Source organism: Acomys minous, assembly GCF_964271855.1.
Source record: "Acomys minous genome assembly, chromosome: 13".
NCBI classification, from domain to species: domain Eukaryota; kingdom Metazoa; phylum Chordata; class Mammalia; order Rodentia; family Muridae; genus Acomys; species Acomys minous.
Window position 1 is genome coordinate 27,248,565 of NC_140495.1, and position 13,110 is coordinate 27,261,674.

General features: G+C 44.1%; 1 pseudogene across 1 annotated transcript; it reads left to right on the forward strand.

Annotated features, from left to right (window-relative positions):
* The first annotated feature begins 7,369 nt into the window (after positions 1-7,369).
* LOC311580804 (large ribosomal subunit protein uL6-like) lies at positions 7,370-7,985 on the forward strand (annotated as a pseudogene). Its single transcript has one exon. The product of its transcript is annotated as a large ribosomal subunit protein uL6-like (transcript).
* Positions 7,986-13,110: the final 5,125 nt, after the last annotated feature.

Below are 13,110 nucleotides of genomic sequence, written 5' to 3' on the forward strand. Positions count from 1 at the left end.
CCCACAGCTAGCCACAGCTGTCCCTCCTCTGTGCCAGGGGTTTTTCTGGCTTTTGCTTAGATTTTACATAGATCGGCAGATCAATACATCTCCTCCTCGTTTCTGGTGCAACATCAGGCTTGGATGTGGGGGCGCAGGGTTGCCCTTTATATTCTTTAGTTTAGTTTTTTTTTTTTTTTTTTTATCACTACTGGGATTGCCATCTTGGTTTATTCACGTATCTGTTCATCCCTGCTGCCCCGGGTAAGATGGTACATTTCTCACCAGCAAGGACTAGGTGTGCCTTATTTACGTCCCCATCTTCAGCTAAGTGTCAGCATGTAGCAGTTAGAGGAACATACGGACTAGCCATGTTTTCTACAGAAACACAGTTGAACACTCTCTCCTTTGGGGGCTCACCCCCAGGAACCAGAAGCTCTCTCACCTCAAATTTTTCACGATCCCTCAAGAGTACCAAGCTGGGGACCCATGCCTTTAACAGATGGGCATTGAGTGCCGTTTTAAATCAGCGCTTCGCTTAACAGTTATGAGGAGTTTTGTAGGCTTCTTGTCCTCGGGTAGTTGTCAAAGCTGATGATTGATCATTACTCTGCGGATAGAAAGATCTATCATCTTGCTGATGTCCCAGTTTTGCCTCTTCCGTCCTTTCTTATTTCTTTCAGTCCACTGAGCTACGTCCCCAGTCTTCCTACACTGGGTTTCCAGGCCAGCCTTGAACTCATGCTGCAGCGTAGGCAAGCTTTGGACTTGTGGTCTTCCTGCCACAGCGTCCTGAGCAGCTAGAATTACAGGCTTACCTGTACAGGCCTGGCCCAATTTTTATTTCTTAGCTAAAATTCATAGAAGAACTAATAGGAATATTTTCAAAAGACTAGAGAGATGGTTCAGTGAGTAAGAGTGCTCACTTATGTAAGTATGAGAACCGAAGTTCAAATTCCAAGAACCCACATAAGAACCCGGGCCGGATAGCACGCACACCTGCGGCCTCAGCACTGTGCTGGGATGGACTGCTGCGAGACAGACAGACAGACAGTCTGGCTCCAGATTCAGGAAGAGAGCCTGTTTCAAGGGAATGAGGTAGAGCGCCATCAGGCAGGGCACCAGACGTTCTCCTCTGGCATCCTTACCCACATGGGAGTGTGTCCCTGCACACATGTGTTCATACAGTATACTAAATTCTCACACACATGACAAATACATATATAATAGTTTTGAGGTAGGCTGATTATTTTGTTTTGATTTTCTTTTGGAGACAGGGTCTCTCTATGTAGCCCTGGCTGCCCTGGAACTTGCTAGGTAGGCCTGGCTCGCCTTGAATTTGCAGAGGATCTGCTTGCCTTAGCCTCCCTGAGTGCTGGGATTAAAGGTGTGTGAGCCTAGCAAGATCAGCTAAAAATTTCTATGAGAAAACACAGTTAAAGTCTCAGAGGCATGTGGTAATAAAATATATTGTTCAAGGGCCGAGAGATTAGAGTGCCCAGGGTTTCTCTGGCCTGGCCTTGGACCCAGCGAGTCTTTACTTCTGTCTTGCACTGCTGGTCAAAGCAAAGGCATATGGCCAGGCCCAGTCACAGGACTCACTGTAAGAGAGACAAAGTGCAAAGTCCCATTGCAAAGGGGATGGATACAAGTAGATGTGGAGCTGTCAATCACCCCTCTGCCACACCCACAGAGCAAGCCAGTCCACTTTCCATCAGAGGAGCAGAACTTCTTCCCTTATTTTGAGCCTCTGGAATGAAGGGAAATTTTTCACCATTCACTGAACTAACCATAAACAACTTGTGAAACAGACACTCGGATCCATAAAGTTGTGCTTTGGCAAGATTTCTAGTTAACTTTTTAAGCCAGTTACTATTTAACTCCCTGTGCACAAAGACTTCTGGAAACAAGTTCTCTCCTGTGGTCATTTCCATGCGACGCGGGAGTTAGTTACACAGGCTTGGTCTCTCTCAGCACTTCTCTTACAGTTCAATTTACCGAATACTTGTTTTTTTTTTCAGAGTCTTTTAAAAATATTTTTAAATTTTAATTTATTCAGATTACAACTCAATTGTTATCCCATCACTTGTATCCTCCTGTTCCTCCCTCCCTCCTGCTTTCACCCTATTCCCCTCCCCTAGGTCTATGACCGACGGGGACCTCCTCCCCTACTATATGGTCATAGGCTATCAAGTCTCATCTTGGTAGCCTGCTTATTCTTTCTTTGAGCGCCATCAGGCCTCCCCACCAAGGGGAGGTGGTCAAATATGGGGCACCAGAGTTCATGTCAGAGTCAGTCCCTGCTCTCCACATAACTGTGGAGAACGTCCTGTCCATTGGCTAGATCAGAGTAGGAGTTCAGTGTTTACTACTTATATTGTCCTTGGTTACTGCAATAATTTTCTGAATACTTAATAGGGTAAAATAGCAGTTACAAAGAATAGGATCAGTTTACCCAGAGGGCATTAGTTTGGGCAGTAAGAAGGGCCAGTCGCACTTTTGAAGAAGTGTGTCCTTTTGAAAAACCATCTATATCAGTCATATTACAGATTGAAGGTAGGAAGGAAGAAAGAGGTAAAGAAATTAATTAAAAGCCAGGCATGGTGGTGCACGCCTTTAATCCCAGCCCTCAGGAAGCAGAGGCAAGTGGATCTCTGAGTTCGAGGCCAGCCTGCTCCATGATAGGGTGCAGCTGTGAGGCCTGGGCTGCTTCTGACACCTCAGCCTTACCACATGCTTGTCCCCGAGGCAGGAAAGCTTCCCAGCGTAGAAACTGCCAGGGCCAGATAGATAGCCACAGACCCGGTTGCTTTCCCACCAGGTCAAGGGCACACACCTGTCTACTTCTCCATCAGACCCCGCCCCCATCCCCCAAGGCTCTGTGAGTCCTGAGCTAGTGAAACGGAGCAGCTAAGAAGTGAGGATTCATCGTGGTGGGGCCGCAGCCGTGGCTGCAGTAGTGCTCTTGTGGGGACTTGAAGGAATGGCTATTAGTAGCCGCAGCTAGGGATGCAAGACAGCACCCTGACCATCAGCACTGTTGTTTACCAGATGGCTTCTATGAAGAGCCTTGCCTGCCATCCTTGGATTAGCCCTGTAACAATTTGCTAGTGCCTTATATCAGTCAGAATCATTTTTTTTTTTTTTATTGCTTAAACTTGAGAACCCCCAGTGGAACTATTAGCCGAAATATTGTTGTCTGAGTCCATCTAAATAGGGCTTTCGGTTACTAGGCAGAGAGAGTATCCCTGACTGATACGGGAGTGTGGGCAGTGTGTGGTCTCAGGTGGTTTAAGCAATAACAGACTCTTAGAACAGGACGTGTGCGCTGCTGAACTTGGCCCCCTGCCTCCACTGCTGGTTAGTAGTTTGGCTGGAAATAATCACGTGGTGACTAGGTTCCAGGGAGGACTCAGAACTGACTCAAGCTCAGCATGACACTCCCCCCGCACCCACCCGACCCCCGCATCTTTATTTGTGGCAGGGTGGTGGGAAGGCGGGCAGGTGAGAAGAAGCCTCGGCTGGGTTATTCTTTTCCAATTATTTGTTCTCTAAGCTCTCCACCAGTTCTACGTCAGTACTGTCAGCTTTGTAAGCCTAGCCTGTTGGGTTGTCTGTGGTCTACACCCCGAATGAACAAATCTAATTCTGACAGGGCCAGGAGATTCCCCCTCCCAGTGGTGTGTATTGGAATAAGGCATCACTCTAAGTCTCAGGAGACAGCCGTTCTAGGCGGAGGTCTAATTCACAGAGTCGTCAAGGCATGAATCTATGTGGTGGTATCCCCACACGGTCTAAGCACACACTCAAGCTTACTTTGGATACATTCTAATGGCTTTGTCACTGCTACAGTTTGGGTATGAAATGTCCCCAGAGGCCTGGTGGATTGGAGGTTTGGTCCCCAGTTGATGGTGCTCTTTTGGGAAGCAGTAGAAACTTTAAGAGGTGGGGCCTAACTGGAAGGAGGTGGGGCCTAAAAGAAAGGAGGTGAAGCCTAACAGGAAGGAGGTGAGGCCTAACAGGAAGGAGGTGGGGCCTAACTGGAAGGAGGTGGGGTCTAACAGGAAAGAGGTGGGGCCTAACTGGAAAGAGGTGGGGCCTAACTGGGAGGAGGTATATTTTCTATCTGCCCAGGCCCCTTCCTGCTGTCTCTTTCCCCTGAGTCTTGGAAGCCATGGGGTGAGCAGTTGCTCTTTATATGCCCTTTCTGCATAATGCTTTGCCTCACTACAGGCCCAGGAGCAGAGGTTCAAGGCTAGCCTGTGATACATGAGACCCTGTGTCAAAGTAAAGTACAATATGTTTCTCTGACATTTAAGCATAACTTTTTACTACTTGCTCATATTTTCAAAATTGCTGTACATTTTTCTAAAATTATTAACATAATTATTATACTTTCTATCTGAGTGCTTTAATGATAGCTACTCTTTGTGTTGGTTATTGATCATGGTGCTCTTTCCTCCTAATGTATTTAATGTTTTTAAGAGGAGGACCTATGTTTCATAGACATGTGTGTGTATGTCTGTGTGTATGTTCATCCTTCCTTCTTATGAAGAAGATAAATGTAAAAACATTTACATAATTTATACTAAAAAATAAGATTATATTGTTAAAGAAATAATATGCCTTCCCAGTGAGAAATCATTCCACACACTTAGACATTTATGAAGGAAATGATCTTCAATAGTGCTGGTCCAGCTCTGGCTAATACCCAAAGAAGGGCTGGCCTTGAATAGAAGATTTTAGGTGTACACATTCCATATACACTGTCATGCCTAATCTCATCCAAGTCCCAGGCCCAGGTTACACTTTGAACAATTTAAACAGAGACAGGAGACTGGACATCTGGCGCTTGGGCAGATGGGAGATATACACAACAAAACTATTGGCAGAATTATTTCTTACATACACCAGTGTTGCTCTTTTCATATAGTTGTTATCTGGGGCCAACATGCTGACCTGGCAGAGTTATGCTTCTCTCAAGAAGAGGACTGTGCCTGTGGCACAGCAGAACTTAGCATTGGTTGTGACCCTGTGCTGTCCCTTTGAGCTGTCTGTTAGAGGCATGTTCTTTGGGAACATGGCCTAAGGCCGGTCAATCCTGGGGAACAAATGTTTATATCTTAGCATCTCTCTAGCCAGCCTGGTTAGCAGACTACCTATCCTTGAGATATCTGGGAGTGCTCCCTTAGCTTAATTCTGTTTTGTGTGATTTAATGTCTCCTGAGCCAGTGTACTAGAAATCCTTAATTAGAACATTAATTCTGTTGCTTTGTGTTTCTTCTACATCAATATCAGCTCCAAGTCAAAACTTGAGGCCTGCCTACTGTTGTGTGAGAAGACAAGAAGGGGAAGAGGAGGTGTGAGACAAAAGAGTTACGGTGACAAGGGAGAAGGGAAAGACAGTGACACAAAGGGACAACAAGGCAAAGCGTTATTTGTTCCGGGAATTCCTATAAATGCCTGCATGCATAAAGAAAGCTTTAAGAAGCCACACGCGCTAGTGCACTCAGCCAGCACTCAGGAGGCAGAGGCCAAGAGATCTCTGTGAGTTCAAAGCCAGCCTGGTCTACAAAGCAAGTCCAGGGCAGCCAAGGCTACACAGAGAAACACTGTCTCAAAAAACAAAAACAAAAACAAAAACAAAACCAACCAACCAACAACAAAAAAACAAAAAACAAAAACAAAAAATCCAAAACAACAAGAAAATACAAGGAAATCAGTGTTCTCACTTCATACTTGATTGGGGTATAACAGGAGGTTTGAAATATAACCAAAGCAAAAATATTGAGTGTAATAATGTCTGTCCTTTGATCTTTCATCCCTGCTTTCCAGATCGCTATTACAGAAAAAAAAAAAAATGCCCTACCAGGTGTGTTCAACCCATAGCCTGTGGGCTGTGTGTTCTCAGGGATAGCTCTGAATGTGGTCTAACACAAAAATCACAAATGTACTTAAAATGTTGTAAGATTTCTTTTGGTGATTTGTTAAAAAAAAAAAAAAAAAAAAAAATATATATATATATATATATATATATATATATATATATATATATATATATATCCCTCTATTGTGTGGCTCTTGAGCATGAGCCTTGCAGATGACAATATTTTGTCACAATGTCAAAAGACTGGACACATCTGAGCCTAAACCATACTGTCTTGGTCAGCGTTCTGTTGCTGTGAAGAGACATCATGACCAGGGCAACTCTTATAAAAGAAAGCATTTCGTTGGGGCTGGCTCACAGTTTCAGAGATTAAGTCCATTATCGTCACGGCGGGAAGCATGGCGGCACGCAGGCAGACACGGTGCTGGAGAGGTTGGTAGCTGAGAGTTCTCCATGTGGATGGACAGGGAGAGAGAAACACACTGGGCCTGGCTTGAGCATTTGGAACCCTAAAGCCCAGCCCCTGTGACACACTTCCTCTAACAAGGCCATCCACATTCTTCCTAAGTGCCCCTCCTTGGCGACCAAGCATTCAAATCTCTGAGCCTATGGTGGCCATTCTATTTGAAACCACCACACATATCATAACTGTCTCCTGCAGCAAATGTTCATATTCTAAGACTCTGCAGACGGTGAGGGAAAGACAACTGAACAGCCGCCAGTAATGGAAGGATGCATTTGTGGGTATTTACAGAGAGTTACAGGGAGTACGGTTTTATTCTGCTGTAACTAACGTTACCTTCACACTGACTCCTTCGCGTGGACGAATGTCTATGATACACTCTGGTGAGTGAAGGAAACATGACGCGGTGCACGCAGCCGTGATCTGTTGCCAGGTCAGGCCTTGTTAATCCTATGGTGAGTGCTTTTATTCACCACAGGGCAATCCTGGTCATGTCAGTTTGAGTCAACTCTGGGCCACGGGCATTTGATTCAGCTAGAGTCTCTAAGCATAAAACATTTAGAAGTTATATCAATCCTACTGAAAGAAAGGTATTCCAGTCTGCCTTTCACTCTGGGGGAATTAAAAAAACAAAACAAAACAAAGCACCATGTGAGCCAGAGGGAGATTTGCCTCAGAATGACAAAGAATTAAACAGAAGTTAAAGTCAGACTAGGTGCTGGGTACCTTCCTAGGTTCAGCTATTCTTGAAGCCTTCTTGGGTTCATGAACCTGTTTCTGTTGCTTGCAGTCAAGAGTCCTGGCCAATAGTAATAGAATACTGTGGGTGATTTGATTCTGATGTACTAAAACACAACCTTTACAAGAAAGAATTTTGCTTGTGGGAGACTTGTAGTACAACCAAGTGTAGAAGTTAAGTTTCTGGGGGTGGAGGGGCAGTGGAGTTATGGGGGCAGGGTTAATGTTTTTCCATTACACACTTTGTAATATTTGATGCCCAGCAAGTGTTTATGTATCATTAAAATTCCATAAAATTGCTCTTTGCCCTATCTACTGAGAGAAAGAAGACCATTTTCAGAGTGAAACTGTTGCCGTCACTCTGAAGGGCACACAGTCATCGTGAAGGGCCCCAGGGGAACTCTGTGGAGGGACTTCAATCACACCAATGCAGAGCTGAATCTTCTTGAAAAGAAAAAGAGGCTCTGTGTTGACAAATGGTGGGGAAACAGAAAGGAGCTGGCCACTGTCAGAGCCATTTGCAGTCATGCACAGAACATGATCAAGGGTATCACTCTAGGCATCTGTTACAGGAAGATGGCTGTGTATGCTCACTTCCCCATCAACGTCACGTCACTCAGAAGAATGGGTCTTCAGTTGACATTTGAAATTTCTTGGGTGAAAAATACATCCGTAGGGTTTGGTTTGGATGAGGCCAGGTGTTGCTTCTCCTGTCTCTCAAGCCCAGAAGGATGAATTAACCCTTGAAGGAAATGATATTGAACTTGTTTCAAGTTCAGCGGCTCTGATTGAAGCACACCACACAACAGTTAAAAACACCAGGCTATCAGAAAGGGTTTGGATGGTCCTGGAAAGGGAACAGTGCAGCAGTCTAATGTGTGTGACCTAGGCCACGCAGCTCCAGAAACAAGACCCTGAGTTATAAGTATGATCTGGGTGTCTTTGGGGGACAGTAAAAGACTTATATTGAAAAAAGAATTCTATAAAAGTTAAACAGGCAGCATACAGCTGTATTTTCCAAATATTGGGTTTTATGGAGGAGGAAATAGTGTGAGTGACTTGGGGGAAAGAATCAAATCTTACATTTGAAATTAGAAAAAAAAAACCATCCTAACATAATGAATTGTTGCTGCTTATATATTCACTTCAATTTTTAAAGCTGTCGTACGAAGTAATAGGTTTCACGCTGGCATTTTCATGCATACTTTATTCTTAGCTGCCTACCCTCCCTTCCCACTGCCTATCTTTTGATGGTCTCAATAGCCCTCTAAGATCTGTTCATCCCCTCTCATGGTCCTGTCTAGATTCATCACACACACACACACACACACACACACACACACACACACACACAAATCTAGGTTTTGCATATCGAAAAAAACATGTCACATGCCCGAGTCATAGTGACCTTCAGCTACATTATTTTCCTACAGATAGAGAGGTTTCATTTTTATGACTGAATAAAATTCTGTTCTGTACATATATACTACAAATGCATATATACATTCTGTATATATATATTACACATTCTATTTATTTATTCAATGTATATGAGTGTTTTATTTGCATGTACATCTGCATGCCAGAAAAGAGCATTAGATCACATTATAGATGGTTGTGAGCCACCCTGTGGTTGCCGGGAATTGAACTCAGGACCTCTGGAAGAGCAGCCAGTGCTCTTAACCACTGAGCCATCTGTGCTGCACATATCATTCTTTATCCACTCATCTGTGTATATGACCAATGCTCTTTAGAATGTCCTTTCTAGATAAATTGATGTGCCTACAACATTAATCCAATTTGGGCACGATGATCTATGCCTATAATCCCAGATTTGAGGGAAGATGGCACAGGGGGATGTCACGGTCCAACCGAGCACCAGCAGTTATGTAGAAAATCGAGGGCCAGACCGGCAACTTAGTGATGCCTTGTCCTAAAATAAAAAGTGTTGAGGTTGGGGAAGACTGAGAAGTGTATCCCGGTGGTAGAGTGCTCGCCTGGCTCTGGGTTCAATTTCAAGCACTGAAGAACAAAGCAAAACAAAACAAGAAATTTAGAAATTTAGGAATAAGGGCTGGAGAGATGGCTCAGAGGTTAAGAACACTGGCTGTTCTTCCAAAGGTCCTAAGTTCAATTCCCAGCAACCATATGGTGGCTTACAACCATCCATACTGAGATCTGGTGCCCTCTTCTGGTGTGCAAGTACACATGGAGGTGAAACACTGTATACATAATAAAATCTTTTTTTTAAAAAAAATTATGAGTAAGACACAGAATTTTCTCTTAATTAAAATATACCTCTGCCAACACAAAGAAAATAAAGTATTAAATTGTTTCATACTGATCATATAACTTATCTCTTAAATTCTAATTCTGAGTTAATTAAAATTCTTGCTTATTTTGCAATGTTTTAATGAGTACCTGTGATCACGTTGGAGGCTTTATTTCTGCTGTGGCATCTTTCATTTCTTGACTACAAATACACCACATGTCTGAACAGCCTAGGTACTAAAAACTCCACCTCATACATTTATGGAAATACAATTTGGTGGCATGAGTGTAGAGTATTTACATTTGTATTTTTCCGAAATACCTGCCCCACCCCACTCCCCAGAGGTGGGGGATGACAAGATCAATAGAAGCATTGATGCCAGAATCCTGGGGGAAATAAATGCCACCGGCCCTGCTTCTGGGCGGCTTTTCAGGGGCCTCAGTCTCCCTTGTCCACTTGAAACTCAGAAAACATCATTTCCCTTCTCCACAGTCGCTAACTCGCCTGAGAAACGGGCTTCACCACCGAGGGCTCCTGGGAATTGTAACTTGCCTTTGGGGAATTGGCTGGCGCAGTAACTACGGTGTTGGATCAACAGACACTAAACATTTATTTACAAGGAAGGTGCATAGCTGTGATTACTGTGCACTCTTTCCTCAGAGCCCTGTCCAGCTGTCTTGATGCTCCCTTCACAGGGAGCGGATACATTTCAACATAATTAAAAGTTGAGGACTGTTTCCTGGACCTTGAGTATATCTAGTTACTACAGAGCTTTGTTTCAGCAAATCCAGTGGTTATCAGAAACGTATAGAGGTGGGGGGGGGAAGACGATTAGCAGAATAGAATTTTAATGTGGCATGTACGAAATATCATACATGTTAACTGCTCATAAAAATCTCCTCATAAATAAAATTTTGGGAAATGATAGTGAACAGAAGAAGTGGAGGTTCTCCTCTCAAGGAAAGCATGGTAAAGTCCACATACTTTTCATCTTATAAAAGCCATGAGAGCATAATCGATTTTACTGATTTACAGAGGAGCCCACAGCCTTGTCATGTAAAATTTAATAGGTAGCTTGAACATTAAAATTTAAACTCAGAATCATCATCAATCTTTCATTTAAATCTGATAAGCTTCTGGGGTTAGTCCGTGGGCGGTGTGTTTCTCCCCCCATGGCTCACCTTCGGGATATTATGTCCTGTACAAATCTAGAAACACATGTATTACTTATTATAACAGTGAGAGGATACAACTAATGTTTCTCAAAGCCTTGGGATAAAAATGTGCTACTTTCCCTAACAACTTACGCTCCTGCTCCCTTCCTCTCAGCTAACCTAACTCCAGCTGAGACGCCAGTTTTCATAAATAGAATAAGAAATGTTGTTCTTTTAATCTTCTGAGTTGAATTCTGGGTCATGCAAAGATTAAGTGAAGTGACTCAAAACCCGAATCCTGTAATTACAGAATGGCTGTTTGGATGGACTAAGTCTTCCCTTTCCCTCTCCTCGGCTGGAAGGCAACTTTGGGAACTGCAAATTAGGAAAGCCTGGCTGAGGTGAAGCAAGCTCGTGAAGAGGCTGGCTACTTAACTGCCATTTACTTTGTTTAATCTGAGATTAGGCCTAGGTTTACAAGGGAAACCTAAATTTAGAGCTGACAGGATTCTTTAAGGTGGCTTTAATGACTGCAGTTTCATCCTGTAGCTTTTCTTAATAGGTCTGCGACGTGTGTGTGTGTGTGTGTGTGTGTGTGTGTGTGTGTGTTTATTTTAAACTCTGGGGAAAAAAACGAGATTAAAGTTGTGAAAGAAATAGAAATATCTAGAAACTGGTCAGTTGATTTACTGCATTTCCAAATGGCAGCGTGTGCCGTGTGGTCCTGTAGCCTCCATTTCCCCCTCCCCCAGTATTTTCAAGGTGCTTATGAGGATCTCTCTGAAGAGATCTACTGGCTGTTTTTTGCTCCCCCCCTCCCCCGCCTATCACCTAAGGGAAGACCACGTGACTCATTATTCTAATGGCCCGGGAAAGGAAACCCCCCAGGGGAGGGAGGGCTGAGAGCTGCAACCATTTTCCTAATTGGACTGCTGGTGAAAGACGCTGGACTGCGCGAGGACAGGATGCTGGCTGGAGCAGTCGGGACAGCAAAACCGATCCACACCGGAAGTAACAGCATTGGTAGCTAACCCAGGGGGCTTAATTCTGGAAAGTCTCAAAACCGGACATTTCCTCGATTCAAATGTAGAAAACGCTGTTTATAAGGGTACCGACCGTGGGAAGGGTCTCAGTTTGGGTGGCCCTTGAAAGTGGAGGAGCATAGTTGTAATGATAGGGGAGCACCCCTAGAGGAGCCGCCAGACAGACAGACTTACACTCACATCGTAGCACTTGCGCTTAGGAATTCATCCTCTCTCCGCTGCTGGCTGTGAAGGTGGGGCACCCACAGTTTCCACAATTAAATGGGAGCAATCGTTACAAGGAGAGTGGAGCTCCGCGTAAAATGCCAAGGGCTTGACATACAGTAGATGCTCCAAACCATCACTTGCCATCCGCTTTCCCTGGCTGCCGTCTATAGCCTCGGTTTAGGATTCTTTTACCTCACTGAGTTTCTTCTCCTGTGAAAGGTAGAAAAAGTTAAGGCTGGAAATCACATTTCAGTGATGAGCATTTGCCTCGAATGTACAAGGCCCTGGGTTTTGCTCTCTAGCACGTAAGGAGGTATGCCAAATGGGAAGGAGGAAAAAACTGAGGGAGGGAGAGAGGGAGAGGAGGGAAAGGAGGAAAGAAAAAAAGGAAGGAAAGCTGAACTCTTAACTGGGACACTATTCTCAGGTGACCTTTGGGACATGGGAACTGTGTTCTTCGAAAAGACGGATCAGATCCCTGCCAAACAGCCAGCTGTCACAGCGGACTACATGAACCCTCACAAAGTCCCAGGCCCTCCAGTCAGGGAGAGCTGGCATTGATTGATTTTTTTTTTTTCCAGTCCAAACACATGCCCTGCAAAGCCAGCAGAATAGCAAAAAGATCCAGCTTTTATCAGTGACCTCCTAACCCAGTCATGTCCTCATGGCCTGATCTTCCGACTTCACTTGTTCTTTGCTCGACCTCTCCACCTGCTGTCTGCCCTATGATAAAACGCCGGGTCAGCGGTCACACTGCCTGCTGCCACGTGGACCGCTGGGCGGCGGTGGCCTCTCTTGACTCTTTCCTGAGGCCCCAAGGCCTTCACAGTGGCCCTTGAGGCTCTGCAAAAACAGTTTTGTCATATTTCCATAAGGAGGGACAGCTAAATCAATATCTTTAATCTGTTTTGTTGCCAAAATTCGATAATCTGTCACAACTCTGGCCCTGCTCAGCCAATCATCAGTGTTAAAGTGTTTTTAACCTGTCCTAACTGGTTTTCTAATCCACCCTCAGAGTGAAACTCTGATGTGAAGCTTTAGCAGCATTTCATTATGTTTTTCCTAAGCCAGAGAAAAGCTATTTTACGGTTAGTGTCGAATCTAATTGCATATGTCTTTTACAACCATCCCTCAAGAGTTCCCCTATAATTCTCCTTGGAGGGTTTTTGTATATGCCAATCCTGAATTAGTCTACTAGCCTTTCTATTTCAATAATCGTGACTTCTAGCATATAGTCTAGACGTGATTCAAGATGCTGCTACAATTCCATCAGGTCTTTGATGCTTAGGTCTAAATTAATGACTGGCACATTTTCATCAATCTCCCACTTCTATAATTGGCACCGTTTGTAAGTTGTGTGAAATAAT